Genomic DNA, 12,923 nt, shown 5'->3' with positions numbered 1-12,923 from the left:
AAATGGGACAATAGTTCAAGTCCGCATAGTCAAGCCTAAATAAGGCACATCCTTTCTCACAGGCATGTATCTTCTCATAGGGCATCTTCAGTGCACGGAGGATTTTGTCCGACTGGTACAGGTTTGCAGGCATTACATGGCCTTTGGGTAGAAAGCGTCCAAATACTGTCATAATTGCGTCATAGCATTCTCTGCCCAAGTTGAACTGAGCCTTCAGAGCCATTACTTGTGAGATGGCATCCAACTGACAAAGCTCAGTGTGCTCGTGGAGCGGACGTTTTGAAGACTCCAACATTTCATTGAAGGCCTTTGCAGATTCCTCCATCTCCTCGTCCGAATCCCGAGCATCATCATAGTCTTGCACCATGTTTTCCATCCCGATACCATGCTCGTTGGTGCGACGATGATCCACCTCAGCTCGGTCACGTTGGGCAGACTCACCATGAAATGTCCACACCGTATAATCGGGCGTAAAACCACTCTTCTGCAGGTGTTTACCCATTTCAGCCTCTGTCTTCTTTTCCCAATTGCCGCACCGGAAACAGGGGCACGAGGTTTTCTTTTGGCCATTTGCAAATGTGGCTTGCACAAACCCCTTGGTTTTTGTGAACCATTCAGCGCTCCATTTGTTCTGACCAGTGTGACCGGTATACATTCACGCACGGTCACTCATCTTGACTTTTAGAGCTACTGGACACACAACAATTATATATGTAATTCACCATGTATATATTCATCAGTTGATCTACTTTGTCAATTTTATTACGTCCATGCAACCTACACTCTAATAGGTAATGATAGGTCCTAATCCCACCCGTGTATGTGTAGCTTGGGTTCGTTTTCCCATGCTATGCCCCGGATCCGACGCAAAATTTCGGCAGCACCTCCCCGCTGTTCTCCTGATACACGTCTCTGCAATAAACAGAGAGGATGTGTACCCGGAGAACAACAGGGGAGGCACTGGCGAAATTTATGCGTCGGATCCGGAGCAAAGCATATGGGAAAACGAACCCAATCTACACATACTCGGGCTGTCCATGGATAGCATTGGACAATTCGAAAGAATCAAGGTTATAAATATGCAAATGCATGCATATTTATAACTATGACGCTTTCGAACGGGAGACACATATTGGTTACGCATACTGATGATTCAAGACACATATATAGCTAGCTATCAAGTTTCATCAGAATAGATCAAATAATTAATGGGGGAGGAGGACTTGTCATTTGTGCTCACCCACGAACGAAGGGGCAGAGCTCGTCAAACGCACGACGAGGTCGTCGAACACCAAACCTCGCAGCGATGAAACAACTACACATTTAAAACTACACGATCAACACAATTATATATGATGTTTTTCATAACAAAATCGAAAAATATATGACCTAACTAGTAATTCACAAATATATGACCCCGTCGGCCTTTGGAAGGCCAAAGAACACCTTTTCGGGAGGTGTCGGGGGTCGGGGTGTCCTGTCGGTGTCGGGGTGCCGTGTCGGGGTCGGGGTGCTGTTTCGGGGTCGGGGTGTCGTGTCGATGTCGGGGTAGTGCCGTGTCGGTGTCGGGGTGTTGTTTCGGGGTCGGGGTGTGGTGTCGGGGTCAGGGTGTCGGGTCAGGCTCGGGGTCGGGGTGTCGGGGTCGGGGTCGGGGTGTCGGGGTCGGGGTCGGGGTGTCGGGGTCGGGGTGTCGGGTCAGGCTCGGGGTCGGGGTCGGGGTCGGGGTCGGGGTGTCGGGGTCGGGATCTCGGGGTCTCGGGGTCGGGGTCGGGGTCTCGGGGTCAGGGTGTCGTGTCGGGGTGCCGGGTCGGGGTCTGGGTACCGTGTCGGGTCAGGGTGTCGTGTCGATGTCGGGGTAGTGCCGTGTCGGTGTCGGGGTGTTGTTTCGGGGTCGGGGTGTGGTGTCGGGGTCAGGGTGTCGGGTCAGGCTCGGGGTCGGGGTGTCGGGTCAGGCTCGGGGGGTCGGGGTGTCGGGGTCGGGGTCGGGGTGTCGGGGTCGGGGTATCGGGTCAGGCTCGGGGTCGGGGTGTCGGGGTCAGTGTCGGGGTCGGGGTCGGGGTGTCGGGGTCGGGGTCTCGGGGTCGGGGTCGGGGTCGGGGTCGGGGTCTCGGTGTCGGGGTGTCGGGGTCGGGGTCTCGGGGTCGGGGTGTCGTGTCGGGGTGCCGGGTCGGGGTCTGGGTACCGTGTCGGGTCGGTTTTTTTTTCCTTTTTTTCCTTTTCTTCTTCTTCCTCTTCTTCCTTTTCTTCCTTTTTTCCTTCTTCTTCTTCTTCTTCTTCTTCCTCCTTTCCTTTTTCCTCTTCTTCTTCTCCTCCTCTCCTCTTTTTTCTTCTTCTTCTTCTTCCTCTTCTTCTTTTTTCTTCTCCTCCTCCTCTTCTTCTTCTTCTCCTCTCCTCTTTTTCTCTTCTTCTTCTTTCCTAAAACTAAACTAAACCTAAACCTAAAACTAAAAAAACAGAAAAAGGAAAAAACTAAATCTAAACCTAAAACTAAACTAAAACTAAACCTATAAACCTAAAACTAATCCTAAAACTAAAACTAAAACTAAACTAAACATAAACCTAAAACTAAAAAAAACAGAAAAAAGGAAAAAAAAAAGGAGGCAGGAGAGCTCACCTGGGTGGAGGAGGGGGGCGGGGCGGCCTGGGGCGGCGGAGGAGGGGGCGGGGCGGCCTGGGGCGGCAAAGGAGGGGGGCGGGGCGGCCTGGGGCGACGGCAGTGGCGACAGGGCCGGGGCGCCGGGGCGTGGCGGCGCCCAGATGGCAGGGCGGCGGGGGCGACGGGGGCGACGGGGCGGGGGGGCGCCGGGGCGGCGGCGGGATGGTGGGGCGACGGGGCGGGGGGGCGCTGGGGCGGCCGCGGGGTGGTGGGGCGACGGGGCAGCGGGGAGGGGAGAGAAAGAGAGAGAGGGGCGGGGTGGGGCGGCCGTTAACGTTAGTGGGGCCCTCCCTCTTTGTCGTCTGCCCCCCTTTGCCGTCCGCCTTTTTGCTCTTTGTCGTCCGCTAGCGGACGGCAAAGAGGGGGGGGGCCGTTAGGTTTTTTTTGCAGCTCGTCAGTGGGGCCCCCTCCCTCTTTGCCGTCCACTAGCCGACGGCAAAGAATCTTTGCCGTCTGCTAGCCGACGGCAAAGAACTGGCTGATGGCAAATTATGTCTTTGCCATTAGCCAGTTCTTTGCCGTCTGCTTTTTGGTAGCTGATGGCAAAGAGCTTCTTTGCCGTCAGCTAGCAGACGGCAAAGAGCTGGCAGATGGCAAAGTAGCTGATTCCAGTAGTGCTTATTCCATTTAGCTAATAACCTCTTGAGTTTGTATCTATCTTTGCAAGCTAAAATAGCCAAAGAAGCTTCTTTATCAAAAACATAACCCTCAGGAATAACAGGCAAGTCTTCATCATCAATTTCATCAGTATTATCAGATTTAATATTTTCAATCTCTCTAGCCCTAGCAAGTTGTTCATCAAGAAATTCACCAAGTGGCACAGTAGTATCAAGCATAGAAGTAGTTTCATCATAAGTATCATGTATAGCAGAAGTGGCATCATCAATAACATGCAACATATCAGAACGAATAGCAGAAGCAGGTTTAGGTGTTACAAGCTTACTTAAAACAGAAGGTGAATCAAGTGCAGAGCTAGATGACAGTTCCTTACCTCCCCTCGTAGTTGAGGGATAAATCTTAGTTCTCGGATCTTTCAAGTTCTTCATAATGATAAGCAGATATAAATCCCAAGTGACTCAAAGAATAGAGCTATGCTCCCCGGCAACGGCGCCAGAAAATAGTCTTGATAACCCACAAGTATAGGGGATCGCAACAGTTTTCGAGGGTAAAGTATTCAACCCAAATTTATTGATTCGACACAAGGGGACAAGTATTAGCAGCTGAGTTGTCAATTCAACCACACCTGGAAACTTAGTATCTGCAGCAAAGTATTTAGTAGCAAAGTAATATGATAGTAGTGGTAACGGTAGCAAAAGGTAACAGTAGTAAAAGTAATGTTTTTGGTATTTTGTAGTGATGATAGCAATAGCAACGGGAAAGTAAATAAGCGAAGAACAATATATGGAAAGCTCGTAGGCAATGGATCGGTGATGGAGAATTATGTCGGATGCGGTTCATCATGTAACAGTCATAACCTAGGGTGACACCGAACTAGCTCCAGTTCATCAATGTAATATAGGCATGTATTCCGAATATAGTCATACGTGCTTATGAAAAAGAACTTGCATGACATCTTTTGTCCTACCCTCCAGTGGCAGCGGGGTCCTTACGGAAACTAAGGGATATTAAGGCCTCCTTTTAATAGAGTACCGGAACAAAGCATTAACACATAGTGAATACATGAACTCCTCAAACTACGGTCATCACCGGTAAGTATCCCGATTATTGTCATTTCGGGGTTAATGGATCATAACACATAATAGGTGACTATAGACTTGCAAGATAGGATCAAGAACTCTCATATATTGATGAAAACATAATAGGTTCAGATCTGAAATCATGGCACTCGGGCCCTAGTGACAAGCATTAAGCATAGCAAAGTCATAGCAATATCAATCTCAGAACATAGTGGACACTAGGGATCAAACCCTAACAAAATTAACTCGATTACATGATAGATCCCATCCAACCCATCACCGTCCAGCAAGCCTACGATGGAATTACTCACGCACAGCGGTGAGCACCATGAAATTGGTGATGGAGGATGGTTGATGATGACGATGGCGACGGATTCCCCTCTCCGGAGCCCCGAACGGACTCCAGATCAGCCCTCCCAAGAGGTTTTAGGGCTTGGCAGCGGCTTCGTATCGTAAAACATGATGAATTCTTCTCTCTGGTTTTTTTCTCCCCGAAACACAATATATAGAGTTGGAGTTGGAGTCGGAGGAGCTCCAGGGGGCCCACTAGGTAGGGGTGCGCGCCCCCACCCTCGTGGAAGGTGGTGGGCCCCCTGGCCTTCATCTTTTGCAGGTATTTTTTATATTTTCCAAAAAGTTGCTCCATGAAGTTTCAGGTCATTCCGAGAACGTTTGTTTCTGCACATAAATAACACCATGGTAATTCTGCTGAAAACATCGTCAGTCCGGGTTAGTTCCATTCAAATCATGCAAGTTAGAGTCCAAAACAAGGGCAAAAGTGTTTGGAAAAGTAGATACGACGGAGACATATCAACCCCCTGCCCATTTTGGGGCACACACAAGATCCCATGCCACCGCACAGTTGCCGCCATTTGCCTCCGCTTTTCGGCACCACAGAAACCCACGTCATACCTTATTCATGGCAGCAACCGTTTCGATGCAAGGTGTTGGTTGGTGCTGTTTTAGAGACAGTAAAGGGAAGTTTATTACAGCTGCAAATGAAAGATTTGAGGTGTGTTATGATGCATTCACAGTGGAGGCTATCTCTTTGAGGTTTGGTTTGAATGTAGATTGCCTGATTGGCTGCAATAAAATTGAGATCAATTCCAATAATATGGATGTGATCACAACCATGCATGAGGGGAACTCTACCAATGGCACTAATTCCTTCTTCATTACAAAACTTCATTATTTTGATTTTGTTTTAGTTTTTATTTTATTTATTTTTTCTTAAAGGGTAATACCAATGTCACTAATTCATTGTTTCTTTAGAAAAATTCATTAATTTGATTTTGTTTTAGTTTTTATTTTGTTAGAAAACTTCATTATTTTATTTTTGAGTAGTACGGAAGACATGGATCAAATACCGATGCCACTAATTCATTATTTTTTTAGAAAACTTATTTTTTGCAACAATTTCACTGTTATATACTCCCTTTGTCCCAAAATTCTTGTATAACTAGATACATCCGTATTTAGACAAATCTAAGATAATAATTTTGGGACGGAGGGAATAGTATTTATTTCTGCATATTATAAAAAGCATAATTTCCGTGTAAATTGTGTGCAGATTTCATCATTATTTGTTTTAGTTCTTTCCATTTTCTTACCAATGCTAGTAAATTCATTCTTCCTTAGGAAAACTTTGTTTGTTGTTATTTCTTATTTTAGTATATTAGCTTGGTATATGGGGAATGAGAAGGCTAGAGAAACTAGAAGTTTTTGTGTTCTGTTATGTTACACATAGTTGCATTGTATTATTTTTATTTTTAAATTTGTATTTGTTAATCTACTCTCATGATTCATTTTTCCTTACAAACGAATTTGTTCTTCTTTGTTTTTTTACTTTGTTTAAGTTGTTGTCTGTCACTTCTCGCCGGATGCCTAGAAGTAATGATGACATGTGAAAGTATGCATCAAGTAGTGGAGTTTTGGCATGCATGGTAGTACATAAATAACCCAACTCATAACATTAGGACATGCACATAGTCTAAGTTGGCATGTCTCTGTTGTTAGCTCATTCATGTGTCCTTCCGCTCCAGTACTCTATACGATCAACCAGACCGATCTCTTGACATTGATGTTGAGTACGTGTGTAGCGTCGCTGAGTATGTAGGATTTGGAGGTGACATGAATTTGAATGCGAGTCTCACCTGATCGAGCAACACAAGGGCCAAGGTGCTTTTATTTACGGTCTGGTTGCTCCAATGTATTTTGCAAAACTCGATTCTATGACTATGGACAATTGTTTTCTTAAATATTTAGCAAGTTTCAGCTTGGCATCTTCGACAAATAAGATGTCGACAAGTAAGTAGGAATACATTACAAGGTCACTCGGTGGCGGGGCGTGAAGCAAAAATGAGAGGGGGGCAATTTTTTCAGATTTACTACCAAGCAACAAGAAGAAAAATGCAAGTTTTTGCCTGTATCAGCTATTCGGAATCATATGACATACTATACAACATAATTACAATGGCTTTTCGAGTTGATCTCCCAGCTTGCAACTTGCAAAAAAAAAATCACCACCCCCACGAATTTGTAGCTATAGCCTGTAGATTCAGTTCATTGCTTGATTTGAGAAAGAATTTAGGAGAAAAAAGGGGCACACCAGTTAAGAAGATGGGGACATGGGATTTAGATTTAAAGGCGGCTTAGTGCAGTTGCTTAGGCGAAACAATGAGAAGGAAGAAGACATGAAAGGTTCCACCATGGTCACTTAGGGATAGCCACTTTTCAGGTAGTTGCCAAGCGTTTGGTTGAGAGATGGCTAGGGATATGGGCAGCCAAGATTCCTAGATTATGCTCTTAAAATGTGGCTGAGCCCATCCGCGATAATTTGGTGGATATAGCCAACCACCCCGCTCGCGAAACGTTTTCTTCGTCTCTCTCTCTCTCTCTCTCTCTCTCTCTCTCTCTCTCTCTCTCTCTCTCTCTCTCTCTCTCACCTATCTAAGTTCCCCATCTCATCTCTTTCTCTGGCCTCGTGCGGCGGCGTAGGTCACGGCGGCGACACATCAAGGGCGAGATTGGTGGCCGGATTTAAGCGGCGGTGACTGCTTCCAGGGCGTGTGGGGGTAGAGCTAGCCATGTCACGGTGGAGGCGCCAGCCAAAGAGCGCGGGAAGGCAGGCATGTTTTTGATCGGCGATGGTGTATTCGATCTTGGGCCGCGACGCGGTCAAGGTACAGCCGCTCTCCCTTCTCCTTTCACCTTCCTCCGGTCCTCTCTCACTATCCCGAAGCTCTCTATTGTGAGATGGTGAACTAGTGCGGCAGGGAACAACGAACCACAGTGCATGATGGGCGAGCCGTGCTAATTTGCATGAGAGGTGGTGGCCACCGGCTAGATCTCCTCCACCGCCGGTCACTGGTGCCCCTGCGATGCCATCCCGTTCTCAAAGTGCTTCTGCTCACATCGGTTGCATGTTCTAGAGCAGTGAAGCCTGATGTGTCCATATGTTTGAGTCGTCGGGCTATGAGCTTGAGGTGTAAAATGGACATCTATTTCTTTGGCAAATATGTTCATACATGTGTGATATAATTGATGCACGCAAATTTATGTAGCTTATTTTCTTAATACATATAGTCATATTGTTTCACAACTCATGTGTCAATGTGAGAATTAATTATTTTAAAGAAATAATAATTAAATTTGTGTGTGAAGAGGTAATCTCATTATTTCCAAAAAGAAAAAGTAATCGTAGCCATCCATCCACTTTTTATCAATGCAACCAAACAAAAAAACATGTCTATTTTTCTATCTCCCATCCTTATAATCAAACAAGCAAAATAAGTTGTCTCCAACCATGTGGCTAGGGATATCACCAGCCAATCCCTCGCCGCCCTCAAGCCAAACACCACTTTCAAGGATTCAGGGAGTGGGAGCAGCTGGGAGGAGGAAGAAGACTCCACAATTGCCATGGGGAAAACCGGAGGAGAGTGAGGGGAGTAGGGGATGCTGTGAGAAACTAAGGGCTCAGCCTGCTCTCCCCGAACCAAAGACGAAGGGGTGGCCACATCCCGAAATTGTCCCCACATAGCTTCGCCAGTGAGGTCACACTACTTCAACAAATCAAAGACCGCAGAAGGTAAAATGGTGAACAAACCATCATCTATTTATACTAAATATTTTTATCTTTTCATAGATCATTTGTTCGCTAAATATTAACTTTAATTTTTGATGGTACATGCATTAACTTGCAATTATATTATTTAGAAACATTACAACCGAGCACTTTTCCAGCCCTCTCAGGCTATTAGTATCTCAACCGTCGGATCTGCACTTCTAGGCGTTTTTGGCCGTTGGATGCACCTTCCACCCCGCTGGGAGCCCTAAACGGACTGGGCCGATGCTCCCGCAACAAAATCAGCGATCTGCTGTTGTTTGGGCCTGCCGGACCGATGCTCCCACTACATGCATGAGCAGTCCTCCCCTCGCCCCCATTCCCTGACGGCCTGACCTCTCGTCTCTCGTCTCTCGTCTGGGATTCAGTTGCGCAGCCACTGCCGAAATCCCCATCCCCATCCGTGGAAGGACGCCTCTTCTTCGCCCAGCCGCCGCCATCCTCCTTCTCACGTTTTTACCCTCAAGATGCAACAGGAAGAATCCCCTCCCCGCACCCTCCACTCCACCCGATCCCTCCAGGTGCGCCGCCGCTGTGGTCGTATCCGCAGAGAGAAATAGAGAGAGGTGTGGTGAAAATGTCAACGGCGGGCCAAACGGATCGCCAAGCACATCATGCGGAGTGGAGCTACTCAGATCGCTGCCCTTCTAGACCGAGCCTCCAAATCTCGCACGAAAAAAGGAGATCATGGCGAAGGAGGCGGCCGGAGTCACTTCCTCCATCCGTCCTCTACAGGTCTGTGTATCTCTCCTACTTCTGTGCATCCTCCGTCACCGACCAACCCAGTCTCATTCCAATCCCTCGTGTGCGAGTGATCGCCTGATGCGAAGCGACACGAAGCCATGCGTGCTTCACCGATCGATGCGGGGCGAGGCGATGTAGGGCTTCACCGATCGATGCAGGGCGAGGCGATGTAGGCAGCCGATGCGGGGAAGGAGAGGGGTTTGGAAGCGGCTGTCGTGGCGCGTTGGTTGAACTCGCAAGGGCTACTATGTGGTTGCAGCGGACACCTCTCGGGGAAAACCTAGGCTAGGCACCGACTTCACCGTTCTGGTCCTTCGGACCCGATCTGAATCTCTTCCTGCTTGTCAAGTAGGTCGTCAGCCACATGTGCGTTGCCATCCAAGTTCCAAGATGGCCTCTGCCCTGCTGCACTTACTACACGCTGGTCGTCCTTGCATACAGGTACATCTCAAGATGGCCGCCGCCCTGCTGCACTTGCTCCACGTTGGTAGTCGCTTGCCTACAGGTACAGTTCTCCTTCCCCCTTATGCCATATGCCTAGGCCACAGGGGAATGCCATGCTTCAGACGACGAAAACACGAGAATCATCCCAAAAGAAATGGCTGTAGACACTCTCATGCAGCTTGCTAGGTCTTAGAATATCTGCTTTACGCGAGAGCTTTGACATGATACAAGGCCCCTGACAATTATCACTGATACACTCAATTGAATCATGTGAGTTCCATTGTATCTATTTAATCATTTTTTTCTACTTGTTCAAGATATTCCAAATAAACTCAAATTTCTCTTAATTCTTTTATGTACAGTTTGATCGTTTTCTGAAGTGTAAAATTTATGTTGGTGATACTTTTTTAATTGGTTCTTTCTCTTTTACAGAATTGAGCAGAAAGAAAAGAATATGATTTTTTGTTTGCTTTAACAATGAAAGGTTCGTACTTGGAAAATACTTCAATTCTGTCACAGGAGTTGATGCTCAAGTTTCTTATGCATTTAAATCTGAGGGGAAACCACATGCAGAAAAATTCAAGAATCAGTTGTATAACCAGGTTTACCAACATCTATGTGTTTCTCTTATTTATTTTGTGCATTCATTACTATTTTTAATTTCTCTCTTCATCTCTTGAAATTAGTACAGTAACTAATCCACTCTCTGATTTGTTGTGCAGCAACTATACTAGAAGCTGGGATGTACAACGAGGATGGTTACGTGCCTCTTTTAAGTTATCCAGTGTTACATTAATTCTTTTCTTTGTACTAATTTGGTAAAAAAAGTGGAATTCCATCTTTGAAAAATGATGTTAGTGAGCATCTCAATTTAAATTTTTACATTCCAAAATAGTCAAGTTTTTTACGTAACATTTTATTTGGCTCGCATAATTCTTGAATGCCTTCCATGGGATGACAGGAATCTTGCTCATCTAGCAAAATAAAAGATTTCGAAAAAAATTGGAAGGTGGGAAAACTTGGAATTTCTCGGAGGTATTGTGATGGCGGTGCCCATGTAGTTTGGGAAATTTTGCTTTCAGCTTGGATGAAGCTTTGTCATAAATGACGGCACATATAATCTTAAAGGTAAGAGGCTTTAGTTGCTTATAAGTAATAAGGTTTATACATCTTGCGGTGGATTCAACCTACAAACCTCATAAAGTGCTCCCCCAGTGTCCGACTAATCAAACCCTGAAAGCTTCCGCTGATGGTATTTAAAAAAAGTTGTGTGGTTACAGGTTTCCTACATGTTTTTGGTCACCATGCATTTCCTTCCCATTTAATAAATGAATTCGCACAAAATAAATAGTCAAATTTTAACTTCTGAGATAGGGCAAAGTCAATAACAGTGGAACATATAGTATGTTAAATGTTGATTGCTCTGGCTTACATGATGATAGATTGCTTCTTGAAAGCTCTTTTTGTAAAGAGTAATGCTTATACTGGATATTTGAGGGGAGGTTTAACTCAATAGATATTGTTACAGATTGTTTTCTTCTTATTTTTTGAGTCTACCTGATTTGTGAGTTTAGCACTGTAACGATTGATATCTAGAACTCTTTTAAATTGGTGTCATAGTTGCTTTACCCATTACTGACTTACCATTCTCAAACTTTTTGTATCACATATTTTTGTGACTCTGCACTTGTCTGCTGCCTCTAGGTAAAATTTCTAAGCAGAGATAACCATTGATATATGTGTTACAATACTTACTATGAGCCATATGTGAGCCCTTTTCCTTGCAGTTTTATGGTTTTTTTCATTTTCTGTTGTCCATCAATTAGTTGAACCATTAACATGACTGCAGACTATTTCATAGGTGAGCCTGGGTCCATGACTAAGATTTCGTCCCGCTAGCGCAGCCTGAGCCCACTAAACATTACTTTTATTGTACTAGGAAAATATTTAGGCTCGGAGAAAATAAGTAAAGAATAATATTCTTTAGGTTATGAGCTTATCGTTTCTGAAGCTTGGCCAGCTTCGATCATCATGACCATCTATGACAATAATAAATTGAATATTTCTCCTTTTTTACTATATTTGTAGTGGACTTATCGTTCGTATGGGTAATGTAGTTTACTAATTCCGTGAGAAGTACCAAGAGGACACAATGTTACAATTGGAACTATTTGTAGCTCTTGACTTTCCTGGTTAGGTTGTTATCCCATGGAATAACTCTCTTTGTTCTGCCTGTTTAGGATAGACTCTGACTTAACCAACTTCGGCACTCTGAAGTTTTGCTACAGTGCTCTTCTCTAGCTGCTGAGCTCCCTCATTTTGTGAGATTTAGTTAATCTATGCGTTCCTCTTATTCCACAAAGTAGAAAGTTGGCAAACTATTTGACCATGTGTACGATTACATGCAATTATGAGTATAACATTTCGTGTATTTCGTTACAGCCCAAGCTAAGATATCTTCATTTTATTATAAGATCAAAGATACATAATCAGTAAATCTACATGCTTTCTTATATCATATTGCTGCATATTAATTATTTGTGTTGTACTAATGTAGGATGTGGTTGTATTTGATCGAAAGATCCAGGTTGGGAAAGGCACATTTCTTTGACAAGCACAAGTAATGGAAGGACCAAAAGATCCATATTAGGAGGACACAGTTCCAAGGTACAAGCACATGTCATGGAAGTATTGCTACCAGTGGTTGTAAAGTCCACATATCAGTATGTGATGTGGATGAATGATGTTATATCTTCTTGCTTTGTATGTCTAATTTTATGATGGTGAATTGATGGATGTTGACTATTGGACAAGTGATGCCAATTATTTTACCTTGCTAATTTCTAATGAGTAATGCAAAATTTTGTCTCGGATAAAAATGACTTTACTTTCCAATTTGGTGATCAAGAACTCCCTTATATACTTATGGAACTTATTATCACTATATTGTCAAAATAGACGGGTGCGGCAACGCGCGCCATCATGGATCTAGTAATAATAACCACAACACACATTGTAACTCAAAGTGTGATGTTATACAATCCAAATGTTCGTGCTTTCAAGTACGAAGTGTATAAGTATAGTGTTATTAGCCATGTGGGTTATGTTATTTTATCTCAAAGGTAGTACAAAAATATCTTAGTTAATCAGAATCCCATCTAAATTTAAGAATTTTGATATATCCACAAATGCAAGAAATACCCTAATAGAGTTTCTAGAGTAAGATTTTATAGATTAGTTGTGACCAATAGGAAATTCT

The 12,923-nt window shown here is 44.5% G+C and overlaps 1 long non-coding RNA gene across 1 annotated transcript; it reads left to right on the top strand.

Annotated features, from left to right (window-relative positions):
* The first annotated feature begins 7,240 nt into the window (after window positions 1–7,240).
* LOC125510470 (uncharacterized) lies at window positions 7,241–12,721 on the top strand. Its single transcript, XR_015603505.1, has 3 exons — window positions 7,241–7,535; window positions 8,169–10,792; window positions 12,222–12,721. It is a non-coding gene; the product is annotated as an uncharacterized LOC125510470 (long non-coding RNA).
* Window positions 12,722–12,923: the final 202 nt, after the last annotated feature.

This window comes from Triticum urartu, chromosome 5A (assembly GCF_056163025.1).
Source record: "Triticum urartu cultivar PI428250 chromosome 5A, HENAU_Tu73, whole genome shotgun sequence".
In the NCBI taxonomy this organism is placed as follows: Eukaryota; Viridiplantae; Streptophyta; class Magnoliopsida; order Poales; family Poaceae; genus Triticum; species Triticum urartu.
The sequence above is the reverse complement of the archived record's forward strand: the minus strand, read 5'-3'. Positions and strand labels throughout refer to the sequence as shown.